The sequence below is a fragment of the Lissotriton helveticus genome, chromosome 11 (assembly GCF_964261635.1).
Source record: "Lissotriton helveticus chromosome 11, aLisHel1.1, whole genome shotgun sequence".
Lineage (NCBI taxonomy): Eukaryota > Metazoa > Chordata > Amphibia > Caudata > Salamandridae > Lissotriton > Lissotriton helveticus.
Window position 1 is genome coordinate 338,851,518 of NC_136072.1, and position 19,997 is coordinate 338,871,514.

Sequence of the window (19,997 nt, forward strand, 5' to 3'; positions counted from 1 at the left end):
TGTCAATTGGATCGTGCCTCATGTTGAATAACCACTTTTGAAACCCTCACAGTGACCAAAATTGCCATTTCTACAGAGTTTTGCTTACTCAAAAGCTTCCATTTTGAGCAATTTCAGGCACCGAAATGACTTTAAACACACTTATTTTAGTTGAACAAGTCATAATTCACATCCAACAGTCATTTAGAGTCAAAAGATTAAAAGTTAAAATTTCATCCATGTTGACCATTTTGGGAAAATTCGACAGGTCCGGAGTCATCGTTTTTCATCAGAAAATTGATTTTTTGTAGTGAACCAAAAATGATTCAAAATGTCAATTGGATCGTGCCTCATGTTGAATAACCACTTTTGAAACCCTCACAGTGACCAAAATTGCCCTTTTTACAGAGCTTTGCTTACTCAAAAGCTTTCATTTTGACCAATTTCAGGCACCGAAATGACTTTAAACACACTTATTTTAGTTGAACAAGTCATAATTCACATCCAACAGTCATTTAGAGTCAAAAGATTAAAAGTTAAAATTTCATCCATGTTGACCATTTTGGGAAAGTTCGACAGGTCAGGAGTCTTCGTTTTTCATCAGAAAATTGATTTTTTGGAGTGTACCAAAAATGATTCAAAATGTCAATTGGATCGTGCCTCATGTTGAATAACCACTTTTGAAACACTCACAGTGACCAAAATTGCCATTTTTACAGAGCTTTGCTTACTCAAAAGCTTCCATTTTGACCAATTTCAGGCACCAAAATGACTTTAAACACACTTATTTTAGTTAAACAAGCCAAAATTCACATGCAACAGGCATTTAGAGTCAAAAGACTAAAAGTTAAAATTTCATCCATGTTGACCATTTTGGGAAAGTTCGACAGGTCAGGAGTCTTCGTTTTTCATCAAAAATTTGATTTTTTGGAGTGTACCAAAAATGATTCAAAATGTCAATTGGATTGTGCCTCATGTTGAATAACCACTTTTGAAACCCTAACAGTGACCAAAATTGCCATTTCTACAGAGTTTTGCTTACTCAAAAGCTTCCATTTTGACCAATTTCAGGCACCAAAATGACTTTAAACACACTTATTTTAGTTGAACAAGTCATAATTCACATCCAACAGTCATTTAGAGTCAAAAGATTAAATGTTAAAATTTCATCCATATTGACCATTTTGGGAAAGTTCGACAGGTCCGGAGTCATCGTTTTTCATCAGAAAATTGATTTTTTGGTGTGTACCAAAAATGATTCAAAATGTCAATTGGATTGTGCCTCATGTTGAATAACCGCTTTTGAAACCCTCACAGTGACCAAAATTGCCATTTCTACAGAGTTTTGCTTACTCAAAAGCTTCCTTTTTAAGCAATTTCAGGCACCGAAATGACTTTAAACACACTTATTTTAGTTGAACAAGTCAAAATTCACATCCAACAGTCATTTCGAGTCAAAAGATTAAAAGTTAAAATTTCATCAATGTTGACCATTTTGGGAAAATTCGACAGGTCCGGAGTCATCGTTTTTCATCAGAAAATTGATTTTTTGTAGTGAACCAAAAATGATTCAAAATGTCAATTAGATCATGCCTCATGTTGAATAACCACTTTTGAAACCCTCACAGTGACCAAAATTGCCATTTTTACAGAGCTTTGCTTACTCAAAAGCTTCAATTTTGACCAATTTCAAGCACCAAAATGACTTTGAACACACGTGTTTTAGTTGAAAAAGTCATAATTCACATCCAACAGTCATTTTGAGTCAAAAGATTAAAAGTTAAAATTTCATCCATGTTGACCATTTTGGGAAAGTTTGACAGGTCCGGAGTTATCGTTTTTCATCAGAAAATTCATTTTTTGGAGTGTACCAAAAATGATTCAAAATGTCAATTGGATCGTGCCACATGTTGAATAACCACTTTTGAAGCCCTCACAGTGACCAAAATTGCCATTTTTACAGAGCTTTGCTTACTCAAAAGCTTTCATTGTGACCAATTTCAGGCACCGAAATGATTTTAAACACACTTTTTTTAGTTGAAAAAGTCATTATAACACATTCCAACAGTCATTTAGATTCAAAAGATTAAAAGTTAAAATTTCATCCATGTTGACCATTTTGGGAAAGTTCGACAGGTCCGGAGTCATCGTTTTTCATCAGAAAATTGATTTTTTGGAGTGTACCAAAAATGATTCAAAATGTCAATTGGATCGTGCCTCATGTTGAATAACCACTTTTGAAACCCTCACAGTGACCAAAATTGCCATTTTTACAGAGCTTTGCTTACTCAAAAGCTTCCATTTTGACCAATTTCAGGCACCGAAATGACTTTAAACACACTTATTTTAGTTAAACAAGTCAAAATTCACATCCAACAGGCATTTAGAGTCAAAAGACTAAAAGTTAAAATTTCATCCATGTTGACCATTTTGGGAAAGTTCGACAGGTCATCGTTTTTCATCAAAAATTTGATTTTTTGGAGTGTACCAAAAATGATTCAAAATGTCAATTGGATTGTGCCTCATGTTGAATAACCACTTTTGAAACCCTAACAGTGACCAAAATTGCCATTTCTACAGAGTTTTGCTTACTCAAAAGCTTCCATTTTGAGCAATTTCAGGCACCGAAATGACTTTAAACACACTTATTTTAGTTGAACAAGTCATAATTCACATCCAACAGTCATTTAGAGTCAAAAGATTAAAAGTTAAAATTTCATCCATTTTGGGAAAATTCGACAGGTCCGGAGTCATCGTTTTTCATCAGAAAATTGATTTTTTGTAGTGAACCAAAAATGATTCAAAATGTCAATTGGATCGTGCCTCATGTTGAATAACCACTTTTGAAACCCTCACAGTGACCAAAATTGCCATTTTTACAGAGCTTTGCTTACTCAAAAGCTTTCATTTTGACCAATTTCAGGCACCGAAATGACTTTAAACACACTTATTTTAGTTGAACAAGTCATAATTCACATCCAACAGTCATTTAGAGTCAAAAGATTAAAAGTTAAAATTTCATCCATGTTGACCATTTTGGGAAAGTTCGACAGGTCAGGAGTCTTCGTTTTTCATCAGAAAATTGATTTTTTGGAGTGTACCAAAAATGATTCAAAATGTCAATTGGATCGTGCCTCATGTTGAATAACCACTTTTGAAACACTCACAGTGACCAAAATTGCCATTTTTACAGAGCTTTGCTTACTCAAAAGCTTCCATTTTGACCAATTTCAGGCACCAAAATGACTTTAAACACACTTATTTTAGTTAAACAAGCCAAAATTCACATCCAACAGTAATTTAGAGTCAAAAGATTAAAAGTTAAAATTTCATCAATGTTGACCATTTTGGGAAAATTCGACAGGTCCGGAGTCATCGTTTTTCATCAGAAAATTGATTTTTTGTAGTGAACCAAAAATGATTCAAAATGTCAATTGGATCGTGCCTCATGTTGAATAACCACTTTTGAAACCCTCACAGTGACCAAAATTGCCATTTTTACAGAGCTTTGCTTACTCAAAAGCTTCCATTTTGACCAATTTCAGGCACCGAAAGGACATTAAACACACTTATTTTAGTTGAACAAGTCAAAATTCACATCCAACAGGCATTTAGAGTCAAAAGATTAAAAGTTAAAATTTCATCCATGTTTACCATTTTGGGAAAGTTCGACAGGTCAGGAGTCTTCGTTTTTCATCAGAAAATGGATTTTTTGGAGTGTACCAAAAATGATTCAAAATGTCAATTGGATCGTGCCTCATGGTGAATAACCACTTTTGAAACCCTCACAGTGACCAAAATTGCCATTTTTACAGAGCTTTGCTTACTCAAAAGCTTCCATTTTGACCAATTTCAGGCACCAAAATGACTTTAAACACACTTATTTTAGTTGAACAAGTCATAATTCACATCCAACAGTCATTTAGAGTCAAAAGATTAAAAGTTAAAATTTCATCCATGTTGACCATTTTGGGAAAATTCGACAGGTCCGGAGTCATCGTTTTTCATCAGAAAATTGATTTTTTGTAGTGAACCAAAAATGATTCAAAATGTCAATTGGATCGTGCCTCATGTTGAATAACCACTTTTGAAACCCTCACAGTGACCAAAATTGCCATTTTTACAGAGCTTTGCTTACTCAAAAGCTTCCATTTTGACCAATTTCAGGCACCAAAATGACTTTAAACACACTTATTTTAGTTAAACAAGCCAAAATTCACATCCAACAGGCATTTAGAGTCAAAAGACTAAAAGTTAAAATTTCATCCATGTTGACCATTTTGGGAAAGTTCGACAGGTCCGGAGTCATCGTTTTTCATCAAACATTTGATTTTTTGGAGTGTACCAAAAATGATTCAAAATGTCAATTGGATTGTGCCTCATGTTGAATAACCACTTTTGAAACCCTAACATTGACCAAAATTGCCATTTCTACAGAGTTTTGCTTACTCAAAAGCTTCCATTTTGAGCAATTTCAGGCACCGAAATGACTTTAAACACACTTATTTTAGTTGAACAAGTCATAATTCACATCCAACAGTCATTTAGAGTCAAAAGATTAAATGTTAAAATTTCATCCATATTGACCATTTTGGGAAAGTTCGACAGGTCCGGAGTCATCGTTTTTCATCAGAAAATTGATTTTTTGGTGTGTACCAAAAATGATTCAAAATGTCAATTGGATTGTGCCTCATGTTGAATAACCGCTTTTGAAACCCTCACAGTGACCAAAATTGCCATTTCTACAGAGTTTTGCTTACTCAAAAGCTTCCTTTTTAAGCAATTTCAGGCACCGAAATGACTTTAAACACACTTATTTTAGTTGAACAAGTCAAAATTCACATCCAACAGTCATTTAGAGTCAAAAGATTAAAAGTTAAAATTTCATCAATGTTGACCATTTTGGGAAAATTCGACAGGTCCGGAGTCATCGTTTTTCATCAGAAAATTGATTTTTTGTAGTGAACCAAAAATGATTCAAAATGTCAATTGGATCGTGCCTCATGTTGAATAACCACTTTTGAAACCCTCACAGTGACCAAAATTGCCATTTTTACAGAGCTTTGCTTACTCAAAAGCTTTCTTTTTGACCAATTTCAGACACCGAAATGACTTTAAACACACTTTTTTAAGTTGAAAAAGTCATAATAACACATTCCAACAGTCATTTAGAGTCAAAAGATTAAAAGGTAAAATTTCATCCATGTTGACCATTTTGGGAAAGTTCGACAGGTACGGAGTCATCGTTTTTCATCAGAAAATTGATTTTTTGGAGTGTACCAAAAATGATTCAAAATGTCAATTGGATCGTGCCTCATGTTGAATAACCACTTTTGAAACCCTCACAGTGACCAAAATTGCCATTTTTACAGAGCTTTGCTTACTCAAAAGCTTCCATTTTGACCAATTTCAGGCACCGAAAGGACATTAAACACACTTATTTTAGTTGAACAAGTCAAAATTCACATCCAACAGGCATTTAGAGTCAAAAGATTAAAAGTTAAAATTTCATCCATGTTTACCATTTTGGGAAAGTTCGACAGGTCAGGAGTCTTCGTTTTTCATCAGAAAATGGATTTTTTGGAGTGTACCAAAAATGATTCAAAATGTCAATTGGATCGTGCCTCATGGTGAATAACCACTTTTGAAACCCTCACAGTGACCAAAATTGCCATTTTTACAGAGCTTTGCTTACTCAAAAGCTTTCTTTTTGACCAATTTCAGGCACCGAAATGACTTTAAACACACCTTTTTTAGTTGAAAAAGTCATAATAACACATTCCAACAGTCATTTAGAGTCAAAAGATTAAAAGTTAAAATTTCATCCATGTTGACCATTTTGGGAAAGTTTGACAGGTCCGGAGTCATCGTTTTTCATCAGAAAATTGATTTTTTGGAGTGTACCAAAAATGATTTAAAATGTCAATTGGATCGTGCCTCATGTTGAATTATCACTTTTGAAACCCTCAGAGTGACCAAAATTGCCATTTTTACAGAGCTTTGCTTACTCAAAAGCTTCCATTTTGACCAATTTCAGGCACCGAAATTACTTTAAACACACTTATTTTAGTTGAACAAGTCATAATTCACATCCAACAGTCATTTAGAGTCAAAAGATTAAATGTTAAAATTTCATCGATATTGACCATTTTGTGAAAGTTCGACAGGTCCGGAGTCATCGTTTTTCATCAGAAAATTGATTTTTTGGTGTGTACCAAAAATGATTCAAAATGTCAATTGGATTGTGCCTCATGTTGAATAACCGCTTTTGAAACCCTCACAGTGACCAAAATTGCCATTTCTACAGAGTTTTGCTTACTCAAAAGCTTCCATTTTGAGCAATTTCAGGCACCGAAATGACTTTAAACACACTTATTTTAGTTGAACAAGTCATAACACACATCCAACAGTCATTTAGAGTCAAAAGATTAAAAGTAAAAATTTCATCCATGTTGACCATTTTGGGAAAATTCGACAGGTCCGGAGTCATCGTTTTTCATCAAAAAATTGATTTTTTGTAGTGAACCAAAAATGATTCAAAATGTCAATTGGATCGTGCCTTATGTTGAATAACCACTTTTGAAACCCTCACAGTGACCAAAATTGCAATTTTTACAGAGCTTTGCTTACTCAAAAGCTTTCATTTTGACCAATTTCAGGCACCGAAATGACTTTAAACACACTTATTTTAGTTGAACAAGTCATAATTCACATCCAACAGTCATTTAGAGTCAAAAGATTAAAAGTTAAAATTTCATCCATGTTGACCATTTTGGGAAAGTTCGACAGGTCAGGAGTCTTCATTTTTCATCAGAAAATTTATTTTTTAGAGTGTACCAAAAATGATTCAAAATGTCAATTGGATCGTGCCTCATCTTGAATAGCCACTTTTGAAACCCTCACAGTGACCAAAATTGCCATTTTTACAGAGCTTTGCTTACTCAAAAGCTTCCATTTTGACCAATTTCAGGCACCAAAATGACTTTAAACACACTTATTTTAGTTAAACAAGTCAAAATTCACATCCAACAGGCATTTAGAGTCAAAAGACTAAGGGGTATATTATCAAGGGGTTTATCTCCGCTTTTTTGGCTTTAAAAGCCAAGAAAGCGGAGATAAAATTATCTCCCTATTACCAAGCTGTCGCTAACACCAGTTAGTGACAGCTAATAGGAGATAGCGACCATCTTGGGCGCGCTTTGCATGTCAGTGATATTTATCACTAATGACATGCAAAGTGGGCGTGCCAAGATGTTAGCGACTGGAAACAGTCGCTAACATCGCTATCTCCTATTACCAACTTTTGGAGATATTCGCGCTAAGCGCGAATATCTCCAAAAGCTAACACCTGCCCTGAGCAGTTCTTCACCATGTTATCCAATGGGAGGTGGATAACATGGCTAAGAGCATTTGCTCGATAATGCATGAATATCGCTGACTTTTCAGCGATATTCATGCATTGCGGCCGTTTTTTATCGCATTTGCGATAAACCTTGCTAATAGCAAGGTTTATCTGCGATAAAAATCGCCGATGTGCGGCGATAATTTTTGTCTCTAAACAAGTTAGAGACAAAAATTATCGCTAGTTGTTGGTAATATACCCCTAAAAGTTAAAATTTCATCCATGTTGACCATTTTGGGAAAGTTCGACAGGTCCGGAGTCATCGTTTTTCATCAAAAATTTGATTTTTTGGAGTGTACCAAAAATGATTCAAAATGTCAATTGGATTGTGCCTCATGTTGAATAACCACTTTTGAAACCCTAACAGTGACCAAAATTGCCATTTCTACAGAGTTTTGCTTACTCAAAAGCTTCCATTTTGAGCAATTTCAGGCACCGAAATGACTTTAAACACACTTATTTTAGTTGAACAAGTCATAATTCACATCCAACAGTCATTTATAGTCAAAAGATTAAATAATAAAATTTCATCCATATTGACCATTTTGGGAAAGTTCGACAGGTCCGGAGTCATCGTTTTTCATCAGAAAATTGATTTTTTGGTGTGTACCAAAAATGATTCAAAATGTCAATTGTATTGTGCCTCATGTTGAATAACCGCTTTTGAAACCCTCACAGTGACCAAAATTGCCATTTTTACAGAGTTTTGCTTACTCAAAAGCTTCCATTTTGACCAATTTCAGGCACCGAAATGACTTTAAACACACTTATTTTAGTTGAACAAGTCATAATTCACATCCAACAGTCATTTAGAGTCAAAAGATTAAATGTTAAAATTTCATCCATGTTGACCATTTTGGGAAAATTCGACAGGTCCGGAGTCATCGTTTTTCATCAGAAAATTGATTTTTTGAAGTGAACCAAAAATGATTCAAAATGTCAATTGGATCGTGCCTCATGTTGAATAACCACTTTTGAAACCCTCACAGTGACCAAAATTGCCATTTTTACAGAGCTTTGCTTACTCAAAAGCTTTCTTTTTGACCAATTTCAGGCACCGAAATGACTTTAAACACACTTTTTTTAGTTGAAAAAGTCATAATAACACATTCCAACAGTCATTTAGAGTCAAAAGATTAAAAGGTAAAATTTCATCCATGTTGACCATTTTGGGAAAGTTCGACAGGGCCGGAGTCATCGTTTTTCATCAGAAAATTGATTTTTTGGAGTGTACCAAAAATGATTCAAAATGTCAATTGGATCGTGCCTCATGTTGAATAACCGCTTTTGAAACCCTCACAGTGACCAAAATTGCCATTTTTACAGAGCTTTGCTTACTCAAAAGCTTCCATTTTGACCAATTTCAGGCACCGAAAGGACATTAAATACACTTATTTTAGTTGAACAAGTCAAAATTCACATCCAACAGGCATTTAGAGTCAAAAGATTAAAAGGTAAAATTTCATCCATGTTTACCATTTTGGGAAAGTTCGACAGGTCCGGAGTCATCGTTTTTCATCGGAAAATTGATTTTTTGGAGTGTACCAAAAATTATTGAAAATGTCAATTGAATTGTGCCTCATGTTGAATTACCACTTTTGAAACCCTCACAGTGACCAAAATTGCCATTTTTACAGAGCTTTGCTTACTCAAAAGCTTTCATTTTGACCAATTTCAGGCACCGAAATGACTTTAAACACACTTTTTTTAGTTGAAAAAGTCATAATAAAATATTCCAACAGTCATTTAGAGTCAAAAGATTAAAAGTTAAAATTTCATCCATGTTGACCATTTTGGGAAAATTCGACAGGTCCGGAGTCATCGTTTTTCATCAAAAAATTGATTTTTTGTAGTGAACCAAAAATGATTCAAAATGTCAATTGGATCGTGCCTTATGTTGAATAACCACTTTTGAAACCCTCACAGTGACCAAAATTGCAATTTTTACAGAGCTTTGCTTACTCAAAAGCTTTCATTTTGACCAATTTCAGGCACCGAAATGACTTTAAACACACTTATTTTAGTTGAACAAGTCATAATTCACATCCAACAGTCATTTAGAGTCAAAAGATTAAAAGTTAAAATTTCATCCATGTTGACCATTTTGGGAAAGTTCGACAGGTCAGGAGTCTTCATTTTTCATCAGAAAATTTATTTTTTAGAGTGTACCAAAAATGATTCAAAATGTCAATTGGATCGTGCCTCATCTTGAATAGCCACTTTTGAAACCCTCACAGTGACCAAAATTGCCATTTTTACAGAGCTTTGCTTACTCAAAAGCTTCCATTTTGACCAATTTCAGGCACCAAAATGACTTTAAACACACTTATTTTAGTTAAACAAGTCAAAATTCACATCCAACAGGCATTTAGAGTCAAAAGACTAAGGGGTATATTATCAAGGGGTTTATCTCCGCTTTTTTGGCTTTAAAAGCCAAGAAAGCGGAGATAAAATTATCTCCCTATTACCAAGCTGTCGCTAACACCAGTTAGTGACAGCTAATAGGAGATAGCGACCATCTTGGGCGCGCTTTGCATGTCAGTGATATTTATCACTAATGACATGCAAAGTGGGCGTGCCAAGATGTTAGCGACTGGAAACAGTCGCTAACATCGCTATCTCCTATTACCAACTTTTGGAGATATTCGCGCTAAGCGCGAATATCTCCAAAAGCTAACACCTGCCCTGAGCAGTTCTTCACCATGTTATCCAATGGGAGGTGGATAACATGGCTAAGAGCATTTGCTCGATAATGCATGAATATCGCTGACTTTTCAGCGATATTCATGCATTGCGGCCGTTTTTTATCGCATTTGCGATAAACCTTGCTAATAGCAAGGTTTATCTGCGATAAAAATCGCCGATGTGCGGCGATAATTTTTGTCTCTAAACAAGTTAGAGACAAAAATTATCGCTAGTTGTTGGTAATATACCCCTAAAAGTTAAAATTTCATCCATGTTGACCATTTTGGGAAAGTTCGACAGGTCCGGAGTCATCGTTTTTCATCAAAAATTTGATTTTTTGGAGTGTACCAAAAATGATTCAAAATGTCAATTGGATTGTGCCTCATGTTGAATAACCACTTTTGAAACCCTAACAGTGACCAAAATTGCCATTTCTACAGAGTTTTGCTTACTCAAAAGCTTCCATTTTGAGCAATTTCAGGCACCGAAATGACTTTAAACACACTTATTTTAGTTGAACAAGTCATAATTCACATCCAACAGTCATTTATAGTCAAAAGATTAAATAATAAAATTTCATCCATATTGACCATTTTGGGAAAGTTCGACAGGTCCGGAGTCATCAGTTTTCATCAGAAAATTGATTTTTTGGTGTGTACCAAAAATGATTCAAAATGTCAATTGGATCGTGCCTTATGTTGAATAACCACTTTTGAAACCCTCACAGTGACCAAAATTGCCATTTTTACAGAGCTTTGCTTACTCAAAAGCTTTCATTTTGACCAATTTCAGGCACCGAAATGACTTTAAACACACTTATTTTAGTTGAACAAGTCATAATTCACATCCAACAGTCATTTAGAGTCAAAAGATTAAAAGTTAAAATTTCATCCATGTTGACCATTTTGGGAAAGTTCGACAGGTCAGGAGTCTTCATTTTTCATCAGAAAATTTATTTTTTAGAGTGTACCAAAAATGATTCAAAATGTCAATTGGATCGTGCCTCATCTTGAATAGCCACTTTTGAAACCCTCACAGTGACCAAAATTGCCATTTTTACAGAGCTTTGCTTACTCAAAAGCTTCCATTTTGACCAATTTCAGGCACCAAAATGACTTTAAACACACTTATTTTAGTTAAACAAGTCAAAATTCACATCCAACAGGCATTTAGAGTCAAAAGACTAAGGGGTATATTATCAAGGGGTTTATCTCCGCTTTTTTGGCTTTAAAAGCCAAGAAAGCGGAGATAAAATTATCTCCCTATTACCAAGCTGTCGCTAACACCAGTTAGTGACAGCTAATAGGAGATAGCGACCATCTTGGGCGCGCTTTGCATGTCAGTGATATTTATCACTAATGACATGCAAAGTGGGCGTGCCAAGATGTTAGCGACTGGAAACAGTCGCTAACATCGCTATCTCCTATTACCAACTTTTGGAGATATTCGCGCTAAGCGCGAATATCTCCAAAAGCTAACACCTGCCCTGAGCAGTTCTTCACCATGTTATCCAATGGGAGGTGGATAACATGGCTAAGAGCATTTGCTCGATAATGCATGAATATCGCTGACTTTTCAGCGATATTCATGCATTGCGGCCGTTTTTTATCGCATTTGCGATAAACCTTGCTAATAGCAAGGTTTATCTGCGATAAAAATCGCCGATGTGCGGCGATAATTTTTGTCTCTAAACAAGTTAGAGACAAAAATTATCGCTAGTTGTTGGTAATATACCCCTAAAAGTTAAAATTTCATCCATGTTGACCATTTTGGGAAAGTTCGACAGGTCCGGAGTCATCGTTTTTCATCAAAAATTTGATTTTTTGGAGTGTACCAAAAATGATTCAAAATGTCAATTGGATTGTGCCTCATGTTGAATAACCACTTTTGAAACCCTAACAGTGACCAAAATTGCCATTTCTACAGAGTTTTGCTTACTCAAAAGCTTCCATTTTGAGCAATTTCAGGCACCGAAATGACTTTAAACACACTTATTTTAGTTGAACAAGTCATAATTCACATCCAACAGTCATTTATAGTCAAAAGATTAAATAATAAAATTTCATCCATATTGACCATTTTGGGAAAGTTCGACAGGTCCGGAGTCATCAGTTTTCATCAGAAAATTGATTTTTTGGTGTGTACCAAAAATGATTCAAAATGTCAATTGTATTGTGCCTCATGTTGAATAACCGCTTTTGAAACCCTCACAGTGACCAAAATTGCCATTTTTACAGAGTTTTGCTTACTCAAAAGCTTCCATTTTGACCAATTTCAGGCACCGAAATGACTTTAAACACACTTATTTTAGTTGAACAAGTCATAATTCACATCCAACAGTCATTTAGAGTCAAAAGATTAAATGTTAAAATTTCATCCATGTTGACCATTTTGGGAAAATTCGACAGGTCCGGAGTCATCGTTTTTCATCAGAAAATTGATTTTTTGAAGTGAACCAAAAATGATTCAAAATGTCAATTGGATCGTGCCTCATGTTGAATAACCACTTTTGAAACCCTCACAGTGACCAAAATTGCCATTTTTACAGAGCTTTGCTTACTCAAAAGCTTTCTTTTTGACCAATTTCAGGCACCGAAATGACTTTAAACACACTTTTTTTAGTTGAAAAAGTCATAATAACACATTCCAACAGTCATTTAGAGTCAAAAGATTAAAAGGTAAAATTTCATCCATGCTGACCATTTTGGGAAAGTTCGACAGGGCCGGAGTCATCGTTTTTCATCAGAAAATTGATTTTTTGGAGTGTACCAAAAATGATTCAAAATGTCAATTGGATCGTGCCTCATGTTGAATAACCGCTTTTGAAACCCTCACAGTGACCAAAATTGCCATTTTTACAGAGCTTTGCTTACTCAAAAGCTTCCATTTTGACCAATTTCAGGCACCGAAAGGACATTAAATACACTTATTTTAGTTGAACAAGTCAAAATTCACATCCAACAGGCATTTAGAGTCAAAAGATTAAAAGGTAAAATTTCATCCATGTTTACCATTTTGGGAAAGTTCGACAGGTCCGGAGTCATCGTTTTTCATCGGAAAATTGATTTTTTGGAGTGTACCAAAAATTATTGAAAATGTCAATTGAATTGTGCCTCATGTTGAATAACCACTTTTGAAACCCTCACAGTGACCAAAATTGCCATTTTTACAGAGCTTTGCTTACTCAAAAGCTTTCATTTTGACCAATTTCAGGCACCGAAATGACTTTAAACACACTTTTTTTAGTTGAAAAAGTCATAATAAAATATTCCAACAGTCATTTAGAGTCAAAAGATTAAAAGTTAAAATTTCATCCATGTTGACCATTTTGGGAAAGTTTGACAGGTCCGGAGTCATCGTTTTTCATCAAAAAATTGATTTTTTGGAGTGTACCAAAAATGATTCAAAATGTCAATTGGATTGTGCCTCATGTTGAATAACCACTTTTGAAACCCTAACAGTGACCAAAATTGCCATTTCTACAGAGTTTTGCTTACTCAAAAGCTTCCATTTTGAGCAATTTCAGGCACCGAAATGACTTTAAACACACTTATTTTAGTTGAACAAGTCATAATTCACATCCAACAGTCATTTATAGTCAAAAGATTAAATATTAAAATTTCATCCATATTGACCATTTTGGGAAAGTTCGACAGGTCCGGAGTCATCGTTTTTCATCAGAAAATTGATTTTTTGGTGTGTACCAAAAATGATTCAAAATGTCAATTGTATTGTGCCTCATGTTGAATAACCGCTTTTGAAACCCTCACAGTGACCAAAATTGCCATTTTTACAGTGTTTTGCTTACTCAAAAGCTTCCATTTTGACCAATTTCAGGCACCGAAATGACTTTAAACACACTTATTTTAGTTGAACAAGTCATAATTCACATCCAACAGTCATTTAGAGTCAAAAGATTAAATGATAAAATTTCATCCATGTTGACCATTTTGGGAAAATTCGACAGGTCCGGAGTCATCGTTTTTCATCAGAAAATTGATTTTTTGAAGTGAACCAAAAATTATTCAAAATGTCAATTGGATCGTGCCTCATGTTGAATAACCCCTTTTGAAACCCTCACAGTGACCAAAATTGCCATTTTTACAGAGCTTTGCTTACTCAAAAGCTTTCTTTTTGACCAATTTCAGGCACCGAAATGACTTTAAACACACTTTTTTTAGTTGAAAAAGTCATAATAACACATTCCAACAGTCATTTAGAGTCAAAAGATTAAAAGGTAAAATTTCATCCATGTTGACCATTTTGGGAAAGTTCGACAGGGCCGGAGTCATCGTTTTTCATCAGAAAATTGATTTTTTGGAGTGTACCAAAAATGATTCAAAATGTCAATTGGATCGTGCCTCATGTTGAATAACCGCTTTTGAAACCCTCACAGTGACCAAAATTGCCATTTTTACAGAGCTTTGCTTACTCAAAAGCTTCCATTTTGACCAATTTCAGGCACCGAAAGGACATTAAACACACTTATTTTAGTTGAACAAGTCAAAATTCACATCCAACAGGCATTTAGAGTCAAAAGATTAAAAGTTAAAATTTCATCCATGTTGACCATTTTGGGAAAGTTTGACAGGTCCGGAGTCATCGTTTTTCATCAGAAAATTGATTTTTTGGAGTGTACCAAAAATGATTTAAAATGTCAATTGGATCGTGCCTCATGTTGAATTATCACTTTTGAAACCCTCAGAGTGACCAAAATTGCCATTTTTACAGAGCTTTGCTTACTCAAAAGCTTCCATTTTGACCAATTTCAGGCACCGAAATTACTTTAAACACACTTATTTTAGTTGAACAAGTCATAATTCACATCCAACAGTCATTTAGAGTCAAAAGATTAAATGTTAAAATTTCATCGATATTGACCATTTTGTGAAAGTTCGACAGGTCCGGAGTCATCGTTTTTCATCAGAAAATTGATTTTTTGGTGTGTACCAAAAATGATTCAAAATGTCAATTGGATTGTGCCTCATGTTGAATAACCGCTTTTGAAACCCTCACAGTGACCAAAATTGCCATTTCTACAGAGTTTTGCTGACTCAAAAGCTTCCATTTTGAGCAATTTCAGGCACCGAAATGACTTTAAACACACTTATTTTAGTTGAACAAGTCATAACACACATCCAACAGTCATTTAGAGTCAAAAGATTAAAAGTTAAAATTTCATCCATGTTGACCATTTTGGGAAAATTCGACAGGTCCGGAGTCATCGTTTTTCATCAAAAAATTGATTTTTTTGTAGTGAACCAAAAATGATTCAAAATGTCAATTGGATCGTGCCTTATGTTGAATAACCACTTTTGAAACCCTCACAGTGACCAAAATTGCCATTTTTACAGAGCTTTGCTTACTCAAAAGCTTTCGTTTTGACCAATTTCAGGCACCGAAATGACTTTAAACACACTTATTTTAGTTGAACAAGTCATAATTCACATCCAACAGTCATTTAGAGTCAAAAGATTAAAAGTTAAAATTTCATCAATGTTGACCATTTTGGGAAAATTCGACAGGTCCGGAGTCATCGTTTTTCATCAGAAAATTGATTTTTTTGTAGTGAAACAAAAATGATTCAAAATGTCAATTGGATCGTGCCTCATGTTGAATAACCACTTTTGAAACCCTCACAGTGACCAAAATTGCCATTTTTACAGAGCTTTGCTTACTCAAAAGCTTTCTTTTTGACCAATTTCAGGCACCGAAATGACTTTAAACACACCTTTTTTAGTTGAAAAAGTCATAATAACACATTCCAACAGTCATTTAGAGTCAAAAGATTAAAAGTTAAAATTTCATCCATGTTGACCATTTTGGGAAAGTTTGACAGGTCCGGAGTCATCGTTTTTCATCAGAAAATTGATTTTTTGGAGTGTACCAAAAATGATTTAAAATGTCAATTGGATCGTGCCTCATGTTGAATTATCACTTTTGAAACCCTCAGAGTGACCAAAATTGCCATTTTTACAGAGCTTTGCTTACTCAAAAGCTTCCATTTTGACCAATTTCAGGCACCGAAATTACTTTAAACACACTTATTTTAGTTGAACAAGTCATAATTCACATCCAACAGTCATTTAGAGTCAAAAGATTAAAAGTTAAAATTTCATCCATGTTGACCATTTTGGGAAAATTCGACAGGTCCGGAGTCATCGTTTTTCATCAAAAAATTGATTTTTTGTAGTGAACCAAAAATGATTCAAAATGTCAATTGGATCGTGCCTTATGTTGAATAACCACTTTTGAAACCCTCACAGTGACCAAAATTGCCATTTTTACAGAGCTTTGCTTACTCAAAAGCTTTCGTTTTGACCAATTTCAGGCACCGAAATGACTTTAAACACACTTATTTTAGTTGAACAAGTCATAATTCACATCCAACAGTCATTTAGAGTCAAAAGATTAAAAGTTAAAATTTCATCCATGTTGACCATTTTGGGAAAGTTTGACAGGTCCGGAGTCATCGTTTTTCATCAGAAAATTGATTTTTTGGAGTGTACCAAAAATGATTTAAAATGTCAATTGGATCGTGCCTCATGTTGAATTATCACTTTTGAAACCCTCAGAGTGACCAAAATTGCCATTTTTACAGAGCTTTGCTTACTCAAAAGCTTCCATTTTTACCAATTTCAGGCACCGAAATTACTTTAAACACACTTATTTTAGTTGAACAAGTCATAATTCACATCCAACAGTCATTTAGAGTCAAAAGATTAAATGTTAAAATTTCATCGATATTGACCATTTTGTGAAAGTTCGACAGGTCCGGAGTAATCGTTTTTCATCAGAAAATTGATTTTTTGGTGTGTACCAAAAATGATTCAAAATGTCAATTGGATTGTGCCTCATGTTGAATAACCGCTTTTGAAACCCTCACAGTGACCAAAATTGCCATTTCTACAGAGTTTTGCTTACTCAAAAGCTTCCATTTTGAGCAATTTCAGGCACCGAAATGACTTTAAACACACTTATTTTAGTTGAACAAGTCATAACACACATCCAACAGTCATTTAGAGTCAAAAGATTAAAAGTAAAAATTTCATCCATGTTGACCATTTTGGGAAAATTCGACAGGTCCGGAGTCATCGTTTTTCATCAAAAAATTGATTTTTTGTAGTGAACCAAAAATGATTCAAAATGTCAATTGGATCGTGCCTTATGTTGAATAACCACTTTTGAAACCCTCACAGTGACCAAAATTGCCATTTTTACAGAGCTTTGCTTACTCAAAAGCTTTCATTTTGACCAATTTCAGGCACCGAAATGACTTTAAACACACTTATTTTAGTTGAACAAGTCATAATTCACATCCAACAGTCATTTAGAGTCAAAAGATTAAAAGTTAAAATTTCATCCATGTTGACCATTTTGGGAAAGTTCGACAGGTCAGGAGTCTTCATTTTTCATCAGAAAATTTATTTTTTAGAGTGTACCAAAAATGATTCAAAATGTCAATTGGATCGTGCCTCATCTTGAATAGCCACTTTTGAAACCCTCACAGTGACCAAAATTGCCATTTTTACAGAGCTTTGCTTACTCAAAAGCTTCCATTTTGACCAATTTCAGGCACCAAAATGACTTTAAACACACTTATTTTAGTTAAACAAGTCAAAATTCACATCCAACAGGCATTTAGAGTCAAAAGACTAAAAGTTAAAATTTCATCCATGTTGACCATTTTGGGAAAGTTCGACAGGTCCGGAGTCATCGTTTTTCATCAAAAATTTGATTTTTTGGAGTGTACCAAAAATGATTCAAAATGTCAATTGGATTGTGCCTCATGTTGAATAACCACTTTTGAAACCCTAACAGTGACCAAAATTGCCATTTCTACAGAGTTTTGCTTACTCAAAAGCTTCCATTTTGAGCAATTTCAGGCACCGAAATGACTTTAAACACACTTATTTTAGTTGAACAAGTCATAATTCACATCCAACAGTCATTTAGAGTCAAAAGATTAAATGTTAAAATTTCATCCATATTGACCATTTTGGGAAAGTTCGACAGGTCCGGAGTCATCGTTTTTCATCAGAAAATTGATTTTTTGGTGTGTACCAAAAATGATTCAAAATGTCAATTGGATTGTGCCTCATGTTGAATAACCGCTTTTGAAACCCTCACAGTGACCAAAATTGCCATTTCTACAGAGTTTTGCTTACTCAAAAGCTTCCATTTTGAGCAATTTCAGGCACCGAAATGACTTTAAACACACTTATTTTAGTTGAACAAGTCAAAATTCACATCCAACAGTCATTTAGAGTCAAAAGATTAAAAGTTAAAATTTCATCAATGTTGACCATTTTGGGAAAATTCGACAGGTCCGGAGTCATCGTTTTTCATCAGAAAATTGATTTTTTGTAGTGAACCAAAAATGATTCAAAATGTCAATTGGATCGTGCCTCATGTTGAATAACCACTTTTGAAACCCTCACAGTGACCAAAATTGCCATTTTTACAGAGCTTTGCTTACTCAAAAGCTTTCTTTTTGACCAATTTCAGGCACCGAAATGACTTTAAACACACTTTTTTAAGTTGAAAAAGTCATAATAACACATTCCAACAGTCATTTAGAGTCAAAAGATTAAAAGGTAAAATTTCATCCATGTTGACCATTTTGGGAAAGTTCGACAGGTACGGAGTCATCGTTTTTCATCAGAAAATTGATTTTTTGGAGTGTACCAAAAATGATTCAAAATGTCAATTGGATCGTGCCTCATGTTGAATAACCACTTTTGAAACCCTCACAGTGACCAAAATTGCCATTTTTACAGAGCTTTGCTTACTCAAAAGCTTCCATTTTGACCAATTTCAGGCACCGAAAGGACATTAAACACACTTATTTTAGTTGAACAAGTCAAAATTCACATCCAACAGGCATTTAGAGTCAAAAGATTAAAAGTTAAAATTTCATCCATGTTTACCATTTTGGGAAAGTTCGACAGGTCAGGAGTCTTCGTTTTTCATCAGAAAATGGATTTTTTGGAGTGTACCAAAAATGATTCAAAATGTCAATTGGATCGTGCCTCATGGTGAATAACCACTTTTGAAACCCTCACAGTGACCAAAATTGCCCTTTTTACAGAGCTTTGCTTACTCAAAAGCTTCCATTTTGACCAATTTCAGGCACCAAAATGACTTTAAACACACTTATTTTAGTTAAACAAGTCAAAATTCATATCCAACAGGCATTTAGAGTCAAAAGACTAAAAGTTAAAATTTCATCCATGTTGACCATTTTGGGAAAGTTCGACAGGTCCGGAGTCATCGTTTTTCATCAGAAAATTGATTTTTTGAAGTGAACCAAAAATGATTCAAAATGTCAATTGGATCGTGCCTCATGTTGAATAACCACTTTTGAAACCCTCACAGTGACCAAAATTGCCATTTTTACAGAGCTTTGCTTACTCAAAAGCTTTCTTTTTGACCAATTTCAGGCACCGAAATGACTTTAAACACACTTTTTTTAGTTGAAAAAGTCATAATAACACATTCCAACAGTCATTTAGAGTCAAAAGATTAAAAGGTAAAATTTCATCAATGTTGACCATTTTGGGAAAATTCGACAGGTCCGGAGTCATCGTTTTTTATCAGAAAATTGATTTTTTGGAGTGTACCAAAAATGATTCAAAATGTCAATTGGATCGTGCCTCATGTTGAATAACCGCTTTTGAAACCCTCACAGTGACCAAAATTGCCATTTTTACAGAGCTTTGCTTACTCAAAAGCTTCCATTTTGACCAATTTCAGGCACCGAAAGGACATTAAACACACTTATTTTAGTTGAACAAGTCAAAATTCACATCCAACAGGCATTTAGAGTCAAAAGATTAAAAGTAAAAATTTCATCCATGTTGACCATTTTGGGAAAATTCGACAGGTCCGGAGTCATCGTTTTTCATCAAAAAATTGATTTTTTGTAGTG